This window comes from Choloepus didactylus, chromosome 21 (genome assembly GCF_015220235.1).
Source record: "Choloepus didactylus isolate mChoDid1 chromosome 21, mChoDid1.pri, whole genome shotgun sequence".
NCBI classification, from domain to species: domain Eukaryota; kingdom Metazoa; phylum Chordata; class Mammalia; order Pilosa; family Megalonychidae; genus Choloepus; species Choloepus didactylus.
This window is the reverse complement of record NC_051327.1, coordinates 11,741,612-11,767,656: the sequence shown is the minus strand read 5'-3', so window position 1 is coordinate 11,767,656 and position 26,045 is coordinate 11,741,612. Positions and strand designations below refer to the sequence as shown.

General features: G+C 41.2%; 1 protein-coding gene and 1 pseudogene across 5 annotated transcripts in view; one reads left to right on the top strand and one right to left on the bottom strand.

The window, feature by feature from the left end:
• The window catches only part of CALN1 (calneuron 1), a 494,531-nt gene that overhangs the window by 332,672 nt on the left and 135,814 nt on the right, over nucleotides 1-26,045 (bottom strand). The window lies entirely within an intron of this gene.
• On the top strand, nucleotides 4,278-24,641 carry LOC119517999 (annotated as a pseudogene).

Here is a 26,045-nt window from a genome sequence, read left to right as displayed (position 1 = left end):
AGCCCTCAGCTAGACCTCCTCTATGGTTCCAAGGAACTTTGCCACTTCTATAGCGGAACCTAATTCGTTCCTCAGTCCCCATGGTTGCTATTCAAGATCTTTGATATCCTTCTCAAACCCCCAATCCCATTTCCCAAATCCATCCCAACACTCTCAGTGAATAATGTAGCTCTCCACTCATTCTTCAGGAAAAAAAGAGGTTATTAATCCAGAATATCTTTAATTTTTTCTCTCTCCTCTCCTGCAAGCTTACCTACTGCAAAATTCCTTCTTATTTCCTCTCTTATCTCAGAAAAAAGAGACACCCCATTCCATTTGTATCAGACTCAATTAATGGGACTCCTAAGACTGACTCTCTTGGCCACTTGCTTTGCAGTAGCCGCTACCAACACAGGGACTCAAATCAGACCCCTTTGGGACCATGTGACCCCAAGGCCTGAGGCCAATACTGGGGATCTCTGGCTCATACCCTCCCCCACAAGGTTTCTAAACTTGCCTAAAGCACCACACTATGGAAACATCTGGCATCCCAGTGGCCGCCAAATGGGCCAGATGACACACCAGAAGCACAGTGGTATTCACTCCCTGAAAATTCAACTTTGACAAATCAGAAAGAGAAGTGAGAAAGTCAGGAAATAAATTCCCTTTCCATTTCTCTCTCCAATGGACTATCCCAAAACGTATTTCTGTACAGCCTATCTGTAGCTATCCTGCATATCCCTTTGAGCTGATCAGTTTGCCACTCATGAAACAAGGGCCAACTTAGCAAGGCATCACTTGGTATTTGCTTTCGATTCTTCCCTCTCACTTTTCTTTGCTCTCATTCTTGCTGCCCTGGGTTTGCACCCTCTCAAAGGCATTAGCACTTAAGCCTTGCCTCTGGCTCTTTTTTCTAGAGAGCAGGAGCTAAGCTGCTATGTGGACTATGAATTCATCTGTTCCTTCCTGTGCAGAGACTTTGAACCTTAGGTATTCTCTCTCACTTTTATATCATACCTTTTCGTAAATAGAGAAAGGCGTAGAGAATGGCATCAAATATTCCCATGACCAAGCTGTATTGAATCTTCACATGGTGCCATTTTGATTTAATTTTGTAAAAGGAAAAGAAAGTAGACATCACAAACACAAGTGAAGCCCCACTTTGTATCTCTCCCTGATCCCCGTCTTCTTATTCTCCAAGCACAATCACTGTCCTGCATTTGGTATTTATCATTTCCATTTAGGTTTTTAACATCTGTATTTATTACCATGAAATATTAAACATAGCAATTCAAAAAGAAAATAATATAATTAACGTGTTTACCTAACACAGGTTTTTCGAATCTTTTTATGACCTATTTCCTTCTGAGTTTTTTAAACAGCTTTACAGAAACCCTGTTTACAGACCGTAGCTTAAGGCTCTTTATGGATCACTTTCTTCTTTCATGGAAAGTCCATTTTACTTTAAAAAATCGGCATATAAAAAATTATTTATGTGGTATGATTTCAACTATGAAAACGTGCCTAGGGAGAAAAAGACAAGAAGGAAATATGATGGAAGGTAAAGGTGAATTATCATGGAAAAAGGTGATATTTGAGATGATTGTGGGTAGTTGGTGGTGGTTGTTATACTTTTCTTAATTTACCCAAGTATCTGAGTGTATAACTCTTATAAGAAAAACAAAACATTATTCTAACAAAATGAAAGCAAAGTAATGAATGAACTGAAGACTTGACTACAACCGTTATCTCCATTCTGGGGTCTGTTTTCCTGAGATCACATGAGCAGAAACCTTGGTTCATAAAATTTGAGACTTCTGTTCATATACCCAGTTACTCTGGAAACTCTGTTTTCCCCAACTCATATTAATTAGTTCAGCTACGAGGAGCAAACTGGTCATAGACCGTGCCCATAGATGGGCTTACAAGGTACATATTTTAGCATAGGCTAAGAAGTGAGTTAGCTAATCTTCAAAGAGGATGCCTGCCATCCCATTCAGCAATAGAAAAAGCAATTTGTTTGGGGGGAGAAAAGCCATTTCAACATGAAAATTGGTTTCATGACAATACGCTTGATAAAAACAGCACATAAAGAAACTGTTGGCAGACCCAGCTCACTCCCCTGTGCCCTTCCCTCTCTCACTCATTACCCTCTTTCACTGATGTGTCATTGTAATGGAAAATGAGTCTCTCTCAATGGAAAAACAAGTTGGGACATTTTTTCACTCAGCAATGAACCAAGACTGTGCACACATTCTGTAACAGCAAACATTTAGCCATTCTACTCTTTCTACCTGAACCTATTACAAAGCTTCCCTTGACATCATCATAGTCCAATCTTGAAAATTCCTCCTCAACTCTTCCCCTTCTTGTTGGTTTTACCTCCAAAATCCAGAGCTATGTGCCTAAAACAACAAATTGAATCACATTTTTGCATCAACATCGAATTCTTCACTGGCTCCCATGCAGTTACTACAACAAGCATTTATGGGCTCCTTTTCAATGCCAGAGCAGAGGCCATTGCTATGGGGCAAGTTCAGTAACCTCCAGGGCTGACACCCAGATGAGAAAAAGGAACCAGTCACATGGAAATCTGGTGCAAAAGCAACCCAGGCAGGGGAACGACCAATGAGGGGCAAGCTCAACATGGAAGGAACAGAGAGAATGTGCGTGGACACAGGCACAGTGACTGAGGCTGAGGGTGGCTGCATTCAGGCTTCTCACCCTACCGCTGTATGATCTTGGGCAAGTTACTTCACATCTCTGTGCTCAGTTCCTTTGTTTGCCAAATGGAAATAATAATAACATCGATGACCTTGTAGTTGTAAGGATTTGGTGATAGGAAATATAAAGTATATGTGTGAAGCACATAGAAAAAACTCAGTAAATATTAGCTATGACAGTGAGGATGATGACAATGATGTAGATGAGAATACTGGGCCTGAATTGTGAAGCTGGCTTCCTAGTGAAAACATAAGGGACTCTCTATCAAGCAGACCATGATTTCTCCCTTGGTCCTCGCTGCATTTTGGCCCTTGGAATCTTCCTTGAGGGAGTCTTACAAGCTCATCGTTGCCTGTGAGACCCACACCTTGCACTTCAGGGTCTTGCCATCAGCCTTGCCTCACACCTGCAGGGCCCCTGTCCAATGCCATACCCACTCCCACATCATGTTCTCAGGCACACGTCTCATAACAGTCAGAGAACACTCTAAGTGTGACTGTGAAACCAACCAGGTACCCTGGACCTACGTTGCTGCCCAGCAGATAGATGTTTTTTCCAAACCAAACCTATGATGGAAATTCTTTCAACTCTCTGCCTCATCTCTTGGGAGCTCAGAGTTCTTTGTGAAGGAAACCAGAATGCTCTGCTTACACCAGGATAACTACAACTCCAAGGCAGTTACCATTCAACATTTTTTGACCATTTCTGTAGATGTATGATTTCTGATGAGGAATCCATTGGGTCCAAGTCTTCATGAAACTGGTGCTTGCATGGTCCAGGAGAGCAACAAATGGAAGACAGTTATTTCTGGGGGCACTTCAGTCATTTTGTCATACATTCAATACCCCTTCAATGTCCAGAGGCTGATGACAGTGTTTGTCACAACTAATCTACCTGCCAGGAATCTCTCAGGAGCCACAGGTCTCAGCAGGCCCAGGCATACTTGGTCAGAAGCCCAGCTACAGGAACAACTCTGAGAAAACCATGTTAATGATCCTGATCCTAGAAGCAGAAATTAGAGGCGCTGCCCAGCCAAGATAGCTGCATTGCTGCCTTCAAGGAAGCAAGAGGTCCAGGAAAATCCTGGTCCTTAAGACTCAATTCCCAGTCACCAGCCAAGAGGGAGGGACAGGACCTGTGCCTTTGCCAGTTCTAAATGTAATGAGAAACATTTCTTCAGCAATGGACAAATTCTCCCAGGCTCAACACATAAGCTGACTCAGGTCTTCTCAAGCTGGGGAAGGTTATCTGAGGTCACCCCATGGGAAAGATGTATAGAAAGAATAAACAACACCAAATAAGGCATTGCTTGGTAACTTGGACAAATAAACCCAAAGGTGCAGTGGTTTTCTCAGTGGATGATGCTATACCCTTCAAAGCTGAGAATAAATCAAGATACTCAGCCAGAGCAAGACAAAAACTCAATGCTCACATTGGCCTCCCCAGTCTAGCAAAATCAAGGCACTTTCCTTATAAATCAGTCTCAAATGGTGAATCCTGTTTGCAGATCCAAATTCTGTTCCAAGAAGTCCCACCCACCAGTGTGACATTATTGCAGGGCCACCACACTAAGTATGGACAACCTCACCAGGAAATATGCCCGCTGTCCCAACAGGGGAGATCCTGTCTGCACTCTGTCCTTTGGGCACCTCTTGGATGCTCATGACAGTGGATCTTGGCCAAGAATTGTCCACCTGCTGCCACTGCTGGATTTCTATAACATCGTCAGAAAAGAGACTCTCTCAGGGTAAGGAGATCTCTGCAGTCCCCTGTCCCTGTGACTTTCATTATAGGGCATCCACTCAGCAGTTTTCGCTGCCAGGTATGAGTATGTTAAAGCATTTGAAGGACAGGCCCATTCTGCCTGTATAAGTTCAGGAGTTGAACCTGGCTAACCCAGGTTTGGGTGTTTGGAATGCACTTTCATGGAGTATCTGGCTCTCTGCAGAAGAGGCTTATCCTGTTTCCAGGCAGCCTGAACCATCAACAATTCACTTTCTAGCACAGTGTAGTGGACTTGGGCCAGAAGTAACTTCTTTGTGAATTAGACACAAGGATGTAGGTCTCTAGGACTGGATCTCATGACAAGGAGCCCCCTCGTCTTGATGCTGGAAGCAACCCTCAAATGGTGTAGCATCAGGCTGGACCATAGTAGGCTGAGGGTAGGAAGATATAAAATGGTTTTAACTCCTAGAAAGAATGAAATCATGGCTAGGGACCAGACAAATATCTTCTTTTCCTAGAGGTAACAGTGAAAAATATCAGTCATACTGCAAGATTACTGATACCTTGTCCAACACCATGTGGATATATTGGCTAAACAGAACTTTGCCCAAGAACTCCGTATCTTACTCTTAACACTCTCTACATACATTTCTGATGATTGATCCAGAGGGGTTCCATGTGCCATCAGTGAAGGATTGCCCCATCAAGCTTTATGGAAAATTCTCAAATGTCCCAAGTGAATCTAGAAAGCCCTTGATTCAAGAAGCAAGAGGTAACCTCACATGGTCATTGGCCGAAGGACACTGACATTCTAGTTCTGATACCACACACTGTGCTCATTGGCAAAGAGCACTAGGGTCCCCAGGGTATAAATGACCTGATGGACCTTTGCCACCAGCTGCACTGATATAACTTCAGAGGGCCTTGCATCGGGTTAAAAAGTGAATGAACCCATTTGACCTGGACATAGACCATTTGCACAAGAACCAGCAACAATGCAATGTAGGGTCAATGTATTAGTTTCCTATTGCTGCTGTAACAAATTACCACAAACTTCATGGCTGAAAATAACATAAATGCATTCTCTTACAGTTCTGGAGGTCAGAGGTCTGAAATGAATCTTATGGGGCTAAAATCAAGGTGTTGGCAGGGATGGTTCTCTTCTGAGGGCTCCAGAAGAGAATCTGTTCCTTGTTTCTTCCCAGCTTCTAGAGGCTGCCCATGGCCCCTTTCTCCACTTTCAAAGGCAGCCATGTAGCATCTTCCCTTCTCTCTGATCTCCTGCCTTTCTCTTATAAGGAATCTTGTGATTACACTGAGCTCATCTGGACAGTCCAGGAGAACCTCTTAATTGCATCTGCAAAGTCCCTTTTGCTGTGTAAGGTAATATATACACAGTTTCTGACGTTAGGACATGCATACCTTTGAGAGGCCATTATTCACCTTGCCATAGGCAACCAGTGGTCTAGAAGCTCTTTCTGGTATGCTTCAGAAGAGGTCAAAGCCGAGGGAAGCAGAGGCCTGTAAAGCCATCAGGGGCCAACCACATGCCACTGTGTTTAAGCACAGGGCAGGGCCTGAGTTTACTGGGCAACAGCAGATCATTTTCCCAGGGAAATGAAAGATCAGGGAGACTGTAGGAAAAGCAGCTTGGATCGGACAGGACTGCCCGCTCAGAGAAGACCCCCATGTGAATTAGGTGGGGAAGAGCCCCCTGTATTCTCAGGCCACACTGCAGGAGGTGCCCTTCAGTAGCTTCTGCCCACACATTAGTCAAATGAGGGACACCAGGCAGCTGGGCCCCTGGCACCAGGATCGAGGCCGCAATGCTTGGCCAGTGCTCCATGCTAACAGGCCTGGGGACAATATCCATCGCCCTCTGTACTGGAAGCCAGAAGAGGGCCAGCCTGCAGGGACGGAACCAGCTGGTTCCTATTTGCTATAGAGGTGGCTTTCTAGCAAAGGGTTTGGTATAGCTCAATCCAAGCATCCAAACACATCAGGACATGCTCACTGCCAACCACACACAGCTGCCCACCTGGGGGAAAGGGCTCTCAATGTGTCTGCAATCTCCTTGCTCCTTTGACAGGGGTCCTTTTGGGTGGTAGAAGCTCAAAAGCCATCGATTCCTCCCAAAGCTGCCTCAGGGTGATAGAGTGAAACATCATGATCCCTGTGTGCCACTCTGGCCCTGGCCCTGATGGCCAGTTTACTAAACTAAAAATGTGTGATGTGCTGTGCTGGGCACTGAGTGGACCTCAGGATGTGGGCACAGCCTGTGCCCACAGAGAGCTGTGATCATCGTGGACGAGACAGACATTCACGGAACGCAATAAAATACCAGTCCAACTGTGAACAGATGGAAGCATAAAGTAAAGCATTAACTTTTTATTAAATGCTGGTTGAATGAACAAAGCAATGAACCCAGCCTGCTTGTCCTGGTGGCAGAGCTTGATTGATGATGATATGGGAACCAGTGGTCAAAAATGACTTGTTCATTCATTTACCAAATGAACAGCAAATATCTGTTGGACACATTGTATGGCAAGTAGTGCACTCGATAGAGATATATAAAGAAGGCTCAGACACGCCCTCGTCCTCAAGAAACTCCTGATCTAGGAAGACAAACAAGTACATCAAAGGTGCCAATGCAGGGTGATAAAAACACCAACAATATGTGTAAAATTTATGGTGGACTGAAAGGGGAGTGATCAGCTCTGGGGTGTCTAAATTTGCATTTATTCCATCAACCTGTCCTTCAGTGAATATTTTTTGAGCCCCAAAAATATGCCAGGCTCTCTGCCAGGCCCTCTGCTGGAATTTAACCACACAGAGTTAAATTCCATTTACTGTATATGCAATGCCCAGAATAGGCAAATCCATAGTGACAGAAAATAGTTTCCTGGTTGCCAGGGGGTGGGGGTGGTAGGAATGGGAATTACTGCTAATGGGTAAAGTGGTTTTGTGGGAGTGGGATGGGGGGTGCATTGATGAAAATGTTCTAAAACTGTGATAATGGTTGCACAACTCTGATTATACTAAACGCTACTGAATTGTATACTGTAAATTGGTGAATTGTGCGTTATGTGAAATTCTATATTAATTATATATAATATTAATTGTGCTAGAGAAACACAGTTAAGCAGTCACAATGGCAGGTGATGACATCTAAGACAGAGAAACTGTGGGTGCTATGGGGGGTGGTGATCAGGGGCTTCCAACAATGCCTAGTAGGAGAAACGTCTGGAAGAATTCCCACAGGAGGTGACATTTAAACTGAAATTTGTTTCCAGCAAAGGAGTTAGCCAAGCAAAGTGAGAAGCTAAAACAGTTCTAGGCAGACCGAGGGAAGCGTGTAGAAGGAAGAGAACACATGGCATGACTGACAAACTGAAGAAAGTTCAGGAAAGCAGGAGAAGAGGGGAGGAGTGGGGAGAGATGAAATGTAGGCACCAACCATTTCATAAAGGGCTTCACAAACAATTTCCAGAAGACGAGCGCTCATCTCAGGGCAAAGCGAAACCACTTAAAGGTTTTAAGAGGGAAGTTATAAAATCTGATTTCCGGTGCATTCCTTCAGTCAGCCAACAAGTATTTAATGAGGACCTTCAAAATGCCAGGCCCTGTTAGGGGACAAAGCTGTGAACAGAGTAGACAAGGTCTCTTTCCTCATGCAGTTTTCATGATTCTGAGAGATTCAGACGTTAAACAAGTAAGCAAACATATTAACAAGATAATTGCACACTTTGGAAAGAGCCCCCTGGGGCACAGTAATGTGGGGAGGATGGATTGAAAGGAGCAAGAGCAGAAACAGAGAAAGAGTACGAGGCTCTGGCCCTAGTCCAGGTAAAAGATGAGACTGTTGAATCCCTCCCCCAAAAGAGTTCCTCTCCACTATACCACCACTACCACCCCCAATCCAACCTTCCCCCTGGCCAACACAGCCTGACTTCCACTATATCAACTGAAAATGCCAGAAATTTGCTTTCCCAGCCTTCTTTAGCTAGAGCATGACAAGTGACCTGATTGTGGCCAGTAGGACCTGAGAGTAAGGTTTCAGAGGCTCATCTTAGGAAGGTCTTCCTCTCTCCCAAAAATGAGATGTGCAGCATGTCCCTCTCCTTTGCTTGAGGTGATGGCTCTGCAGTGATGTCTAGAACTTTTGCAACAATCTTGTGACCAAAAGGGGTGACATCACTGACATGCTAGGGGCAGCAGATTGCAAAGTGTGAAAGCCCCTGAGTCCTTGGTGACATTTTCAACTCACTAAATTAGCCGTTGAACAGACCTAACTCTTACTCCTTTTATGTGAGATTAAAAAAAAAAACAGTATTATAGATGAAGCCATTTTTTGTTTATAAATAATAAATTCTACTTATTGCCATCAAAACAGCTTAAGTGATTTGATGTGCAAGCTTAGGATGCTGGCAGTGGCAATTTAAAGAAGTGGGCAGATGCAAAAAGATATTTAGGAGGAAGAAATGGCAGGGTTTGGTGATTAATTGTCAGTGGGGGTAAGAGACAAATGTCTCTAAAGTTTGTAGCTTTAACGCTTGATAGGTGGACTGTTATTCACCGTGTCAGGAAGAGGAGTTGATATGGGCAATTGGGAAGTTTCTTTGAAATCTCCAAGGGAAGACTGGGAGAGAATGACCTGACCTGTCCAACTGGCATTCCCCTACCCCGACAGTCTGCACTACAAATTACTCCAGACCATATTTCTTCTATTGAGGGTACCAATATGGCAGCAACAAGTAAGTCCAAAACAAAATTATCAGCTCACCTCTGAGTTCCCATGACAGATTAACTTTCAATACCTCTTGAAAAATACAGGAAGAGGAGGCATTGGTCAGAATCACCATCATAAAGGAGCACTTTATTTTTACACAACACTACAATAAACCTCAAATGCTTAGGAATTGTACAATATGAACATTTTTGGATCCATTCCAATCCTGAAAACTAGTAAATTCATGAATCCAAAGCATTGTTGTCGCAAAGGGCCACTTCTCACTTTCCTAAAGTCTTAGATCACTAGACCCGGGGAGGGTTGTGATGCTGGCATAAGACCCTGAAAGGATAAAGGAAGTAGGACCACTTCTGAGGCAGCACTGTGGGTAGGCTGATCCTGACCCCCGTAACCAACATCCTTCTCCCATACCCCCTTTGCTATAGAGACAGGAAAAGTAAAATATACACTTTCCCAGTGTCCTCTGCATTTAGGGGTAACCATGAACCTCCTGTGGCCCAGCGAAATGTAAGCAGAAGCTGGCAAGGGGTCTCTGGGATAGCTTTTGCTTTTCTGACCAAAAGGACAGACAAAGCTGGCCCTCTCCATTTCCCTTCACCCTGACCTCTATCTAGCCAGGTCATCATGCCTGGAGCTCCAGTAGCCATCCTGTGATCATGATGAAGGATGGGAAGAGGCTGGATCCTTAGTGATGTGATGGCTCAGCTGAACCCCAGCTAATGGCTTTCTGCTTTGAAATTTCTCATACAAAGAAATTAAACCCTATTTGTTTAAGGCACTGGTCGTTGGTTACTTATAGTTGAACATATCCTAAATGTGCTGGTTTGAAGCTGTTATGTATCCCAGAAAACACCATGTTCCTTTAATCTATCCCTGTGGATGGAGACCTATTGTGGGTGGGACCTTTTGATTATGTTGTTTCAACTGAGATGTGACCCAGCCCACTCAAGGTGGGTCTTAATACTTTTATTGGAATCTTTTATGAGAGGATGAAAGGCAGGGACATTTGGAGAGAGCTTTAGAGAGAGAAATGTCCCAGAGATGCTAAGAGAGAACCCACAGATGCTCAGAGAGAAAGCCAATGGAATCAGAAGCTGAAAGCAATGAAACATGGGAGTGAAGGACCAGCAGACACCAGCCATGTGCCTTGTTATCTGACAGAGGAACCGCAGATGCCAGCAGCCTCTCTTCAGAAAAGGTATCCTCTTTTTGATGCCTTAATTTGGACATTTTCACAGCCTTAGAATTTATATTGCATTCCAGCAGCTTTAGCAAATGGAAACACTGAAATATCTAGAATTTGGTACTTGAAATGGTGACTACAAGTAACAGACACTAAAATGTGAAAATGACCGAATGAAGGCAGTAGACTGCCAGGCAGAGGGGACCCATTGTACTTTGGGCTTAAATGGTGGAGACCCTTGTAATGTGGTGGAGAAATAGCTAGGATTCAAATCCACATGGACTTAGGGGAAACTGTAGAAAAAAATCAAGAGGACAATATATGCTCGTTCCTTCTTGAAGTTTTCATCAAAGTATAAGAGAGGAACAAACTTAGACTAGAGGCAGCCAATCTTAAGGCAGAGAAAGAATAAAATAGAGCTTTGCTGCTACAAGGCTCTCTGTCTTCAGCTTGGAATCAAAGTCCACCAAGAGTCATATATCATCCATTACTTTGGTTTAAAAAGCCAGCTTCCATGCCATAAACTAAATATATAAAATAATAGGCAGGGACTACTATTCCAGTAATGGCAGAGCTTTAATCAGACTAACTCTTCCACAGGTAACAAAGATGAATTCTAAACAAAATATAGAAAACAAATATTTGAAGCCATTGGGGAGTGGCCAAAAACAGGCAGAAAGTAGAGGGATTTGACCCTTGGGGATAAAGGCAAAGGAGAGATTCATATTTATATAGCTTTTCCTTTGAAGATAATCCTGAGACTGTGAGAGTCTTGAGGTGGCTAGAACTTAAGCAGAAACCAAAGATTTATTGGCTTGAGGTATGTTCCGGTTTGCTAATACTGCCATTATGCAAAATATCAGAAATGGATTGGCTTTTATAAAAGGGGGCTTATTTGGTTACACAGTATTCTAGTTTGCTAATGCTGCCAGAATGCAAAACACCAGAGATGGATCAGCTTTTATAAAAAGGGGATTTATTTGATTACACAGTTACAGTCTTAAGGCCATAAAGTGTCCAAGGTAACACATCAGCAATCAGGTACCTTCACTGGAGGATGGCCAATGGCGTCCGGAAAACCTCTGTTAGCTGGGAAGGCACGTGGCTGGCAGTTCCTCAAAAACGTCACTCTTAGTTGCACTTGGGGTATTTGTCCTCTCAGCTTCTCCAGAGCAAGAGTCTGCTTTCAACAGCCATCTTCAAACTGTCTCTCATCTGCAGCTCCTGTATTTTCTTCAAAGTGTCCCTCTTGTCTGTAGCTCCTCTGTAAAACATCACTCACAGCTGCACTGAGTTCCCTCTGCCCGTCAGCTCATTTATATGGCTCCACTGATCAAGGCCCACCCTGAATGGGTGGGGCCATGCCTCCATGGAAATATCTCATCAGAGTTATCACCTACAGTTGTGTGGGGCGCATTTCCATGCAAATCTAATCAGCACCAAAAGGTCCACCCCACAAGACTGCATCAAAGAATATGGCTTTTTCTGGGGGACATAATAATTCAAACCGGCACATTCCACCCCCTAGACCCCAGAAAAACATATTCTTTCCAAAGACAAAATACATTCATCACACAACAATATCACAGAAACTTAAATCATTTCAGTAACAATAGTTAAGTACAAAATTCTATCAAAATCAATTATACGAGGCGGGGCAAGATGGCAGCATAGAGAGGAGTGGAAGCTAAGTAGTCCCCCTGGAACAACTACAAAAACCAGAAACAACTAGTAAATAATCCAGAATAACTGTGGGGGGACAAACAAGACCATCCACTCATCATACACCAACCTGAATTGGGTGAAATGCCCGAGAACACAGCATAAAATCTGTAAGTAAAACCTGTGGATCCAAGTCGTGAGACCCCCTCCCCCATAGCCCAAACTGCAAAGCCTCGTGGTGCCAGAGAGAAGCTCTCTCCCAGCAAGCAAATATTGCTCAGCTGAGCTCCAACTGGGGCTTTAAGTAGCCAGGGTGAACTGCTCACTACAGGTACACAGCCCCAAAAAACAGAGGCTTTGGGTGACGACTGACCTTGGAGAGCCAGAGGGTCACCTTAGACTGGGTCTGAAGGGGACTATCTGTTTTTTTTTCGGCTCAGTGGAGAAAGCCCCAGTCATTTTCAGTTTCCAGGACTGTGACTCGGGGAAGGGTGGAGACAGCACAAGCAGAGAGAGAGACCATTGCAATGCTAATGACCTCCACCTGGGGGGTCTTTCTTCTCTAGGAGGAAAGGGGTGGGGCCCTTTCCATTCAGAACCAGACCCCAGAGCCTGGGGGAACACGGCCATACCTCCTCACACCAGTCAAGAATTATAGGCTAACAGGCATCACCTGCTGGGCAGAAAAGCACAGTGACCCGAGGCATCAAAGGGTGGAGCAATTTTCTAAGACACACCCACAGGGAAACCAGATACTGAATATTTCTTCCCTCTGGGACCTGAGCCTGTTCTGGTCTGGGAAAACCTGATTTGGATAACCAAGGAAACCATGCCTAGACAACAGAAAATTAAAACCTACACTAAGAAAAACAAAGTTATGGCCCAGTCAAAGGAACAAACATACACTTCAACTGAGATACAGGAATTTAAACAACTAATGCTAAATCAAATAAAAAAGTTGAGAGAAGATGTTGCAAAAGAGACAGAGGCTGTAAAGGAAACACTGGGCATATATACGGCAGAAATCAAAAGTTCAAAAAAACAACTAGTAGAATCTATGGAAATGAAAGGCACAACACAAGAGATGAAAGACACAATGGAAACATACAACAGCAGATCTCAAGAGGCAGAAGAAAACATTCAGGAACTGGAGAACAAAACACCTGAAAGCCTACACGCAAAGGAGCAGATGGAGAAAAGAATGAAAAAATATGAGCAACATCTCCGGGAACTCAAGGATGAAACAAAGTACAATAATGTACGTATCATTGGTGTCCCAGAAGGAGAAGAGAAGGGAAAAGGGAAATAATTAATAATAGAAGCAATAATAGAGGAAATAACTAATGAAAATTTCCCATCTCTTATGAAAGACATAAAATTACAGATCCAAGAAGCACAGCGTACTCCAAACAGAAGAGATATGAATAGGCCTATGCCAAGACACTTAATAATCAGATTATCAAATGTCAAAGACAAAGAGAGAATCCTGAAAGCAGCAAGAGAAAAGCGATCCATTACATACAAAGGAAGCTTAATAAGACTATGTGCGGATCTCTCAGCAGAAATCATGGAGGCAAGAAGGAAGTGGTGTGATATATTTAAGATACTGAAAGAGAAAAACCGCCAACCAAGAATCCTATATCCAGCAAAGCTGTCCTTCAAATATGAGGGAGAGCTCAAAATATTTTCTGACAAACAGACAATGAAAGACTTTGTGGACAAGACACCTGCCCTACAGGAAATACTAAAGGGAGCACTACAGGGTGATAGAAGACAGGAGTGCGTGGTTTGGAACACAATTTTGGGAGATGGTAGCACAACAATGTAAGTACACTAAACAAAGGTAACTATGAATACGGTTGAGAGAGGAAGGTGGGGAGCATGTGAGACACCACAAGAAAGGAGGAAAGATAAAGACTGGGACTGTGTAACTTGGTGATATCTAGAGTATTCAACAATTGTGATAAAATGCACAAATATGTTCTTTTACGAGGCAGAGCAAGCAAATGTCAACCTTGCAAGGTGTTAAAAATGGGGAGGCATTGGGGGAGAGATGCAATCAGCATAAACTAGAGACTGTAACTAATAGAATCATTGTATTATGCTTCCTTTAATGTAACAAAGGTGATATACCAAGGTAAATGCAGATAAGAGGGGGGGATAGGGAAGGCATGTTAGACACTTGACATTGGTGGTATTGTCTGATTCTTTATTCTACTTTGATTTAAGGTTATTTTTCCTTTTGCTGCTTCCTAGCTGTCATTTTTTTTTCCTCTTTCTTTTGCCTCTCTACCTTCTTTGACCCTCCCTCCTGCCTTGTGGAAGAAATGTAGATGCCCTTATATAGATAGTGGTGAAGGTGGTGAACACATAAATGTATGACCATGCAGAGAACCATTGATTATTTACTTAGGATGGAATGTATGGTGAGTGAACAAAACCATATTAAACAAAAAATGGGTTGATGACAAAACCTCGAGGGCAATATACCAAGTGAAATAAGCCAGACACATAAGGACAATTATTGCAGGGTCTCACTGATAGGAATTAATTATAATATGTAAACTCATAGACATGAAATATAAGGTACCAAGATATAGGACAAGGCTTAAGAATTGGGAGTGGTTGCTCAGTACAAGCAGAATGTTCAATTAGGGTGAACTTAAATGTTTGGAAATGAACAGGGGTGTGGGTAGCAAGATGTGAGAATAACTAACAGCACTGAATGGTGTGTGAATGAGGTGGAAAGGGGAAGCTCAGAGTCATATATGTCACCAGAAGGAAAGCTGGAGGTCAAAAGATGGGAATGTATAAAACTGAATCCTATGATGGGCAATGTCCATGATCATCTGTACAAATACTAGAAATCACTTCATGAACCAGAACAAATGTATGACAATACAATCAGAAGTTAATAATAGAGGGGCATATAGGGAAGAACTATATACCTATTACAAACTATATACTACAGTTAGTAGTATTTCAACATTTTTTCATAAACAGTAACAAATGTACTATACCAATACTATGAGTCGACAATTGAAGGGGGTTGGTTAGGGATAGGGGAGGATTAGAGTTTCCTTTTCTTTTTTTCTTTTTTTCATCTTTCACTTTATTTCCTGTCTGGAGTAATGAAAAGTTTCTAAAAATTGAACAAAAATTAAGTGTGATGGATGCACAGCTGTATGAGGGTACCCAGGGGCAAGTGATTGTACACTTTGGATCTTTGGATAATTGTATGGTATCTGAACAATCTCAATAAAAAGGAAAAAAAAAAAAGGAAAAAAAAAATCAATTATAGACATGGTCAGTCCTAAGGCATAATTCTCCTTTAGCTGTGGATTTGTAAACTTAGAACAAGCTATGTGCTTCCAATATACACAGGAGGGACATTCATAGGATAAACATTCCCATTGCCATAAGAAGAAAGAGTAAGGAAAACAGGGTTAACAGGACCAAAACAGTTCCTAAAACCTGCAGGACAAACTCCATTAGATTTCAAAGTCTGAGAGTCATTAACAGAATGACATTGCATCCTTGGGGCTTAAGAGAGCAGGAGTCTAACCCTTCCTAAGGGCCTTTGTAGTAGCCCTTTCTTCTCCAAACACTTGGGTGAGTACTCCAACATATCCACACACTGGGGAGACCACCTTCTTGGCCCCACCGTCCTCAAACATCAGGGAAGCACCCGGATTCCCTTCCATCTGCAGGGCACACGTTCAACCCCTTCAGAACAGTGGGGTGGCAGCCAGGCTCTCCCCAATTCCCTGAGAATGTGCTCCACTCTCTTTGGGACCTGGGGTGGCAAAGCTCTTTGGGAGCATTGAGGCGGAAAGCCCACCCTTGACCTCCAGGGCAAACTCACCCTTTCCATGCATGTCAGATGCTCCGCTCTCCCAGCCCAAGGCCTCTTGACTCCAGGCCTCAACCTCCATGGCACTGTCTTTGAAGAAATTTTTCCTTCAATTTGTTTCTTGTCTGTCCCCTCCAGTTCAGACTGGCAGTGGCTCTATATATAAAGATCTCACAAAAATTCTGTTGGCTTCGCATGAAGCACACTGGGGTCAAAGCCGTCAGACAATAGGACTTTCCACAAATCCTTTCTGGATAACTCCTTTTCCAATCTTGGCTTGTACTGAAATGGCAGCTGGGTTCCATGTTTGGTTACATCCTCATGTTGGGCTGTAGTTTCTGGGGTTCCAACCCCTGGAAGCCTGTAATTTTCCAAGCCATCAGCTTCTGGTTTCTTTGAACCCAAGAGTTCAGTTCTAAGTTTATCTCTCTCGGCTTGCAGTGTACTATAAGCTGCAAGGAGAAGCCAGGGTACATCCTCCACACGTAGTTTGGAGATCTCCTCAGTTAAGTATTCCGGGTTGTTACTTTCAAATTCTTCCTTCCATCTGACACCAGGACTCAATTTTCCCAAATTTTCTGCCACTTTAAAACAAGGATTGCCTCTCTTCCAGTTCACAATAACACATTCATTATTTCTGTTCAAGACCTTGTCAGAAGTATCTTTAGAGTCCATATTTCCACAAACAGTCTCTTCAACGCAGTTTAGACCTTTTCTATCAAGCTCCTCACAATTCTTCCAGAATCTTCCCCTTATTCATTTAAAAAGCCGCTCCAACATGTTTGGTATTTGCAAACTCAGCAGCAAAAGCACCCCACTTCTCTGGTACCAAAATCTGTTGTAGTTTGCTAATGCTGCCAGAATGCAAAACACCAGAGATGGATCACCTTTAATAAAAAGGGGGTTTATTTGGTTACACAGTTATAGTCTTAAGGCCATAAAGTGTCCAAGGTAACACATCAGCAATACTCTAACTGTGTAACCAAATAAACCCCCTTTTATAAAAGCCAATCCATCTCTGGTGTTTTGCATTCCAGCAGCATTAGCAAACTAGAACATACAGTTACACTCTTAAGGCCCTAGAGTGTCCAAGGTAACACATCAACAACCGGGTACCTTCACTGGAGGACGGTCAATGGCATCCAGAAAACATCTATTAGCTGTGAAGGCACGTGGCTGGCGTCTGCTCTGGAATTCTGGTTTCAAAATGGCTTTCTCCCAGGACATTCCTCCCTAGGCTGTAGATCCTCTAAAATGTCACTCTTAGTTTCTCTTGGAGCATTTGTCCTCTCTTAGCTTCTCTGGAGCAAAAGTCTGCTTTCAAAGGCTGTTTCCAAAACGTATCTGTAAGCTGTAGCTCCTCTCTCAGCTCCTGTGCATTCTTCAAAGTGTCCCTCTTGGCTGTAGCAAGCTCACTCCTGTCTGAGCTTATATAATGCTCTACAAAACTAATCAAGGCCCAAGCTGAATGGGCGGGGCCACACCTCTAGGGAAATTATCTAATCAGGGTGATCACCTACAGTGGGTGGATTGCATCTCCATGGAAACACTCAATCAAAGAATTACAGTCTAATGAACACTAATATGTCTGCCCACACAAGCTTGCATCAAAGATAATGGCATTTGGGGGGACATAATACATTCAAACACACAAGGCATCAGAAGACAATGTTTGTACTGACAGAAGAACTGAAAATGGAAAGAGACTATTCCAGAAAGGAAGGAACTACAGACAGTTTGGGTTGGCTGACCTAGAAACTATTCCTAGCTTGCTTCTCCTTTATCATCTTTTACTGTAGAAGCAAAAAAGCCAAACATGTACTTTTCCAGTTCCACTTGCAATTAGGGGTGGTCATGTGTTAATGTTTTGGCCAATAAGAACACTAGGAGAAGGCTTCTATTCTCAAACAATGGGAGTTTCAGGAGGTGAAGGTGTTTTCCCCCTGCCTTTTCCTCGATGTTACAGATGCTTGTGGGATGCCTAGACCCAGGACAGCCATTTGAGACCATGAAACCACAGACACTAGGACAAGGAGCCAACAGCTCTTGACGATGGAAGGTGGGAAAGATCCTGGACACTTGAAGCATCAGTGTATTACTGCACCCGGCATGAACTGTCCATCTTCCGACTTCTTATTAAGGAAACAATAATTGTCTTTGTGATTTAAGACACTGTTCATCAAGATTCCTGTAACTTGTCAAATGCATTCCTAACTGATAAAACTAACAGCTCTATTCCTACTACCTGAGAATTTAGCAAATGAGAGAAAAAGATGGGAAAGAGAAGGGGTGGCAAATGAATTATAATTATACCAAGTATTTTTCAAAGGCTATGAGTAGATCCAAGTCTACCTGTTGGCAAACTCTAGCATGAAAATACCAAACGGGGGGGAAAAAAACTAAAGCAGCTAATGATAAAAGAAGGAGAAGAATGGATGATTAACATCTATTGAGTGCTTACCAAGTTCTAAGTGATTTACATGCATTGCTTTATTAACTCAGATGGGAATTCTTGTGTCACGATGATGTCAATAAAGAGTACCAATAAGCACATTAGGTTCCACCAAGTTATTTGAGGCTGCTCCCTAAATTGAGAAATAGAGAAAACATTACTAACCTGATAATCAGTACACTAGAATTCTAGTTTTGATACTGCTATTCATGTACTATATGAATTTGGGGAATCACTAAATATCTCAGGGTTGATGTTTCTTCTTTAAAAGGAAGATATTGAAGGAAAATATCCATAGGGTTCATTTGAGGGCCAACATTCTAATTTTAAATTATTTACTCTGGCTCAAATAATGTGCCAGGTTTACGAAACATTATGATCATGTCAAGGGAGATAAAGCAATTGATTTTCCAGGGCTCTAAATACTGGGCACAAATGACCAGAGAAGGCCATGGAAGATAGGATACCTTATAAAGATAATGCTCACAATGTGTTAATACAGTATCTGTCAAGTTAAGAAAGGGATTAATGTCCTGGTAAGACACAAGCTCACTGTCACATTTATACAATCTATATTAATGGCCAGAAACAGTTTTCTTTTGATTTGGGGGTGCAGTAATAGTTTTGTTTAACAGCAAATTTTCCTTCAAAATTAGTTTAGCATTAAAATTAGTTTACATTTTATGAACACATACTTTTTGGGAAAAAAAAACAAAAAACAAAGAATGAGTTGGATAGTAAATTGGGAAGAGGGCTGAGATGAAATATTCACATAGACAATCCACAACCTCGATAATCTTCCAGGCAGAGAAGCAAAAGTTGATTATTTGTGAAGTCAACTATGAATGATTTGAAAAAAATGTTATTTAAGCTCTAGAAAATTACATGGATATGTATTTATGTTCAGCATCAGTAGTAAAAATTACATTTTCAAGGGAATCTACAGCTCAGGGCTTTAAAACATAGATTTTTTTTTTTAAATGCACCAAGCAGAATCCCAAAGACTGCAAGAAATGTTTTATTTATGATGTTTGCATGAAGCTAGACATTGTGCCCGTCTGTCTCCTCCAATATATTTTCAAAACCAGATTCATAGACTGTAACTAGAAAAATAAAAGGGAGAATGTTCTGACTCCTTCCCAGTCTAATTCAGTCTATTATATCTTTTTTTTTGTTATAAACTGCCAATACAATTTACCATGCAACCCTTCATTTCCAGTTTTACAGTGGTAAATTCTGCATCCCTTTTCTGACAAATTTTTTAAGGAGGCAGACAGCAATGTCTACCACTTCTTTATCATCCTCCCATCCCCTACAATGCACACATACTTGACATGGTGGGAGATAAATAAGTAATTATTGAACGAAGGACCGAAACTCTCAATACGTTGCATCTCCTTCTATGAAAAGGACTTGAAGGAGACCAAGGCTCCAAAGAAGTGAAATTTCACATCCACTCTCTACAGCCCTCAATTGCCTCTTGTTTATATCATCATCATTCTCCCTCTTTCTTTTGCTGCCATTTGGTTCCACCCTCTTGTCTAGTTATGGCCTTAATGACTCCAATACGGTAAGAAAACAGTCCATGTTTCTTTTAGCAATCACCATTCAGTCTCTAATCACAAAGCAGTCCACTCTAAACCAGATGAGCAACAGCTGCAACTCCTTGCCAAAAAGTCTTAAAAGGGATTAAAAAAAAAAAAATGGTAATAACCATTTTTTAAGTAACTCAGTCAAAGCCTCAGGAACGGCTGGCTGTCCACTGGATGTCAGGCCCACCTGCATCATCCTATCATTCCCCCCTAGAACAGAAAATTAATGCTCACAGATAACAGTAACAAGCATGAGAAAGAGTCCCAGATTTTAAACTCCAAGACAAGGTTATTGAGTACTTCTCTGCCGAATATGTGATCTGTCCGCCATGTCTTTATCAATGAATCAAAGAAAAACTAAGAACTCTAGATATACCTGGATTCTTTGAGGCAGATCATTCAAAGGGAAGAGCTATTTGGTATATTCCACCACAGGTTGGCCTGTGGGAACTTTTAGGTAGAATGATAAACATGAATAGAATTTCACAGTCAAGATTAGGAATTGGCTGGTTGTAACTTGTTACCTCAATCCCCAAAAGACAAGCTTGCTTCTGAACAAATCCAGCTCAAGATTCAAAGACACAGGCATTAACTAGAGCCAAGAGCTGTAGACTTCCAAACAACTGAAAATCTCCTAAAATATCCTCTTAAAACGCTTGGTGACTGTCACAGAGGCAGCTTGTAATAAATAGCTGATGGACAAATGAATAAATGAAAAATCGTATTATTTCGCCTGGTATGTTTTTAGTACAAATTTATTGACCTATAAAAACAATGTCAACAACCAGCCCTAAAAATGTCAGATAGGAGATGAGAAAAGAGAAAGAGTTTTTTGAGTATCTGCTGTGCACTAGGCACTGTTATTTCATTTTAGTTTTAAAATAATACCAGGGGACAAGGGTAGGAGAAGGAAATGGGGAGTTAAGGCTTAAAATGTACAGTCTCTATTTGGGATGATGAAAAAGTTTTGTTAATAGATGGTAATGATGGTAGCACAATGTAATTAACTGCACTGAACTATATATTTGAATGTGCTTAAAGGGGGATATTTTAGGTTACGTATATCTTACTAGAATAAACATTTTTTAAAATACATGGAACAGCACAACACAAACAGTGAACCAAAAGTTAAATAATGAACTATAATTTATAGTACAATAATAAAAATGTGCTTTCATCAATTTAACAAAGGTATCACACCAATGCAAGGTGTTAATTACAGGGCAGTATATGGGAAACCTGTATTTTATGCACGATTTTTCTATTAACCCACAACTTTTCTAACAAAATAAATTTGTTTAAAAATAACACTATGTTTGGATGTTCTTTTTTCACTTTTATTTTTTATTCTTGTTCTGGTTCTTTCTGATGTAAGGAAAATGTTCAGAGATAGATTGTGGTGATGAACGCATAACTATGTTACCATACTGTGGACAGTGGATTGTATACCATGGATGATTGTATGGTGTGTGAATGTATTTCAGTAAAACTGAATTTAATAAAAAAAATAAATAACACTATGAGATCATCCTCATTTTACACATTATTATATTTACCCTACACATGAGAATGCTAAGGTTCAGAGAGTTGAAGTAATGAAGTAGTAGTAATTATCATTTATGCACAAGCATACACACACACATATGCACACATATACCTTCATTCTTACAACATTGCAAGGAATGCACCATTATCTCATTTTTAGGGCAAGGAAAACTGAGGTCCAGAAAGATTAAGACATTTGCCCCAGATCACAGAGCTGTGACATAGCAAACCCAGAGCCATGGCAGCCAACTTAGCAGTGCCCCTGTCTGCTGGCCCTTCACCACTCTCTCAGCAGCAAAAAGGCAATCTTTGTAAGGGAGCAGACACTCAGCATTCAGCCGACTGTGATCAGGAAGGAGGCAGGGAACCTGTGGAAAAACTAAACCAGGGAGTCTGAGTTCTTAATGATCACTGTTCAAAGACTCACTGCTTATCTCTTAGATTTTCAAGGCTTTTCCTGAGTAAACAGCTGCTCATCCTTGACCCAGAAGGATGTCATAAAGACCGAGGAGATGGCTGCCAGGAAAGCACTTTGGTACCTTTTTAGTCAGCCCATTTGTGCCTTCTTCCTAGAAACCATGGATGGAGAAGACGCAGAGGCAGCACGTGCCCACCAGCCAGATTGGCACAGTTGGGTGCCTGGTGTTCAAGAATTAACCGGAGCAAAAGCAGACCACACAAGGACAAGAAAACTACAGATCAATAACTCTCACAAACATGGATGCAAAACTCGTTACCACAATATTAGTAAACCAAACCCAGCAAGAAATATCTCAAAAGGATAATATAACAAAGAAGGGTTTACTCCAGGAATGCAATGTTGGTTTAACATTTAAAAATCAAGGTAATTCACCATTTCAGGAGAAAACAGTGGAAAACTATATGTTCATTTCAATAGAGCAAAAAAAAAGCACACAACAAAATACAACCACCTTTTATGCTAAACCTCTCAGCAAACTAGCAATAGTAAGTAACTTCCTCAATCTGGTTAAAAAAAAAAAAACAAAACTACCATCTATGAAAACCCTACAGCTAACAGCATACTTGGTGGTGAAAGACTGAAGGCTTTCACCCTAAAATTGGGAGGACAGCAAGAATGCCGGCTCTCTTCTCTCTTCACCATTGTACTGCAGGTCTTAGACTTGCAATAAGGCAAGAAACAAAGGCATAAAGTTTTGAAAGGAAGAAGTAAAACTGTCCCTTTTTGCAGAAACAATCATTTATGCAGAACATTTCAAGATATCTACAAAACAACTTCCATAACTGTGCTGGTTTGGGTATATTATGTCCCAGGAAAAGCCATATTCTTTAATGCAATCTTGTGGGGCAGACTGATTAATTTTTCTGATTAGGGTGTAACCTCTTGATTGTTTCCATGGAGATGTGACTTACCCAACTGTAGGTGATAACGCTGACTGAATTATTTCCATGGAGGTGTGACCCCACCCATTCAGCATGGGTGTTGATTAGCTCAGACAGAAGGAGCTCAGTGCTGCAGCTGAGAGAGATATTTTGGAGATGGTTGTTGAAAGTAGATTTTGCTGGCACTGATGCTTACACATGCTTGGAGATGTGGACAGAAGGACATTTAGCTAAGAGATGAAGCCCAGAGTCTGCCCAGGGATATGCTAAGACAGAACCTCCAAGCGCTTAGAGAGAAACATCCTGGGAGAAAGAACCAAGAACATGCAGGAGCTGAGAGAGGAGCTGGAACACAACCCAGGATCAGCAGATGCCAGCCACATGCCTTCCCAGCTAACAGAGGTTTTCTGGACACCATTGCCCATTCTCCAGTGAAGGTACCCTGTTGTTCATGACTTCATTGGACACTTTTATGGCCTTAGGACCATAACTTTGTAACTAAATAAAACCCCCTTTGTAAAAGCCAATCCATTTCTGGTATTTTGCATAATGGCAGCATTAGCAAACTGGAAAAATAACTAATAAGTGAATTTAGGAAGGTCACAGGATACAAGGTTCATATAAAAAATCAATTACACATGTGCAGTAAATAATTGGAAAACAAAATCATAAAGACCAATTCCATTTATAGTAGTGCAAAAAACAGAGTAAAATAAATAGGAATAAATCTAACCAAAAGATACGCAAATCCTCCCCATGTGAACATTACAAAAGTCTGCTGAGGAAAATTAAAGAACTAAATAAGTGGAGATATATGTCATATTTATGGATTGGAATACTCAATAGTGTTAAAAGATTAGCTATCTCCAAATTGATCTGTAGATCCAATGCAATTTTTATCAAAATCTCAGAAGCCTGCTTCCCCTCTGCCCCCACCCCACCACCACCCCAGTAAGCAGATTTAGCCTGCAGATCTGTGGCAAGCCTTGGATGTGGGCCTCTGCTCTGCAGGATAGAGTTTATTAGTTGTCAGGAATAAGGCCTATTTCATGACACACTGAGTGAAATTTAGAAGAAGGTGAGAAAGTAAAACTGATTACTGTTTCCAGAAACATGTGGTAATTCAGGAGAAAAAGAAGTTCAATGCACCCAAATACAGGACAATAGTCTGCATAGCTTATGCTCATGAGCTCCCAGAGTAAGGTATGGAGGTTGGCCTGACAAATTACGCTGTGGCATATTGTACTGGACTGTTGCTATCCTGCAGGCTTCTCAATAGGTTTGGCATGGATAAGATCCATGAAGACCAAGTGCAGGTCACAGGAGATGAGTACAATGTGGAAAGTTATTGATAGTCAAAACCTGGGGTACTCACCTGCTATCTGGATGCAGGCCTGGCCAGAACTACCACTGGAAATACCGAAGGGAGCTGTGGATGGAGGTTTGTCTACCTCTCTCAGTACCAAATGATTCCCAGGTTATGATTCAGAAAGCAAGAAATTCAACACAGAAGCACATCATGAGTCAGAACATTAGGGATTATATGCATTACCTAATAGAAGAAGATAAAGGTGCTTACAAGAAACAATTTTCTTAATACATAAAGAGCAACAAAACTCCAAACATGATGGAAGAGACATACAAGAAAGCTCCTGCTACTATACTGGAGAATCCAGTCTATGAGAAGAAGCCTAAGAAAGAAGTTAAAAAGAAGAGGTGATGCCTTCCCAAAATGTCTCTTGCCCAAAAGGAAGACTGGGTAGTTCAGAATGAAGCAAGCCTCCTCAGCTCAGGAGTGGGTTGCTGACAGCTAAACCAAACCACAATTTTCTACAAAGATTTTTTTAGATAAAGACAACAAACTTATCAAACAAGCATCTATCTCTGCTTTAAGCTCTTGTTTTGAAACTGTAGGAAATACCTTGAATTATAGAAACAAAGTTTGGCAGTTAAAAAAAAAAAACTCCAGCTGTCTTTTATACAGAAATTGACATGTAGATTCTAGAATGTATATGAAAAGAAGAAGAAGAGGAGGAGGAGGAGGAAGAAGTTCAAATTGGAAGACTTACCTTAATTGATTTCAGGACTTATTTTAAAGCCACAATAACTAAGATATTTTGGTTCTAGCAGAAAGATAAAATTAAAGATAAATAGAAAAGAACAGAGACTCAAGAAACAGACTCACATTTATGTAGTCAATTGATATTTTACAAAGGTGCCAAAGTAATTCAATGGGTAAAGAAAATTAAAAAAAAAAAAAAACGGTACTGGAACAACTGGTGTCCACATGGAAAAAAATGAACACCAACCATTACCTCCATCATATATAAAAATTAACTTGAAAGGTATCATAAACATAAGTGCAAAAGCTAAAAACTGTAGAGTATTTAGAAAAAAATAAGAGAAAATCTTTATGACTTTGGATAGACAAAGATCTCCTAAGGCCCAGAAAACATGAAGCATGAAAGAACATAAAGATAGATTTGATTTAATAAAAAGTTAAAACTTTTGCTCTTGGAAAGCCACTGTTTAGAAAATGAAAAAGCAAGCCACAGCCTGGGAGGAAATATTTGCAACGTAATGTGAGACAAAAGACTTTTATCTAGAATATATTAAGAACTCTCACAGCTAACTAATAAGACAAACCTAATAAAAAATTTGAACAGAAGCTTCACAAAGGAAGGTATACAAATGGCCAATAAATTTGAACAGAAGCTTCACAAAGGAAGATACACAAATGGCCAACGAAAAGATGTAGAACGTCATTAGTCATTATGGAAATACAATTCAAAAAGCAATTAAATCCCACTACACCCCAAGTAGAATGGAAAAATTAAAGAGACTGAGAATCCCAAATAGAGCAACTGGAACTATCATATACTGATGGCTTGGGACTGCAAAATGCCGCAATCACTTTGGAAGTGTCACAATTTCTTAAAATGTGAACCACGCACCTACCATACAACCCATCGATTCCACTCTTAGGTATCTACCCCCCAAAATGAAAACTTATGTCCGCACAAAGATTAGACAAGAATGTTCAGAGAAGCTTTACTTATAATAGCCAAAAACTGGCAAATAAAATGTCCATCAACAGGTGAATAGATCAAAAAATTGTGATATAGCCATAGGATGGAAACTACTCAGCAATAAAAAGAAATGAACTGATACATAACAACATGGATGAATATCAAAATAATTATGCTAAGAGAAAGAAG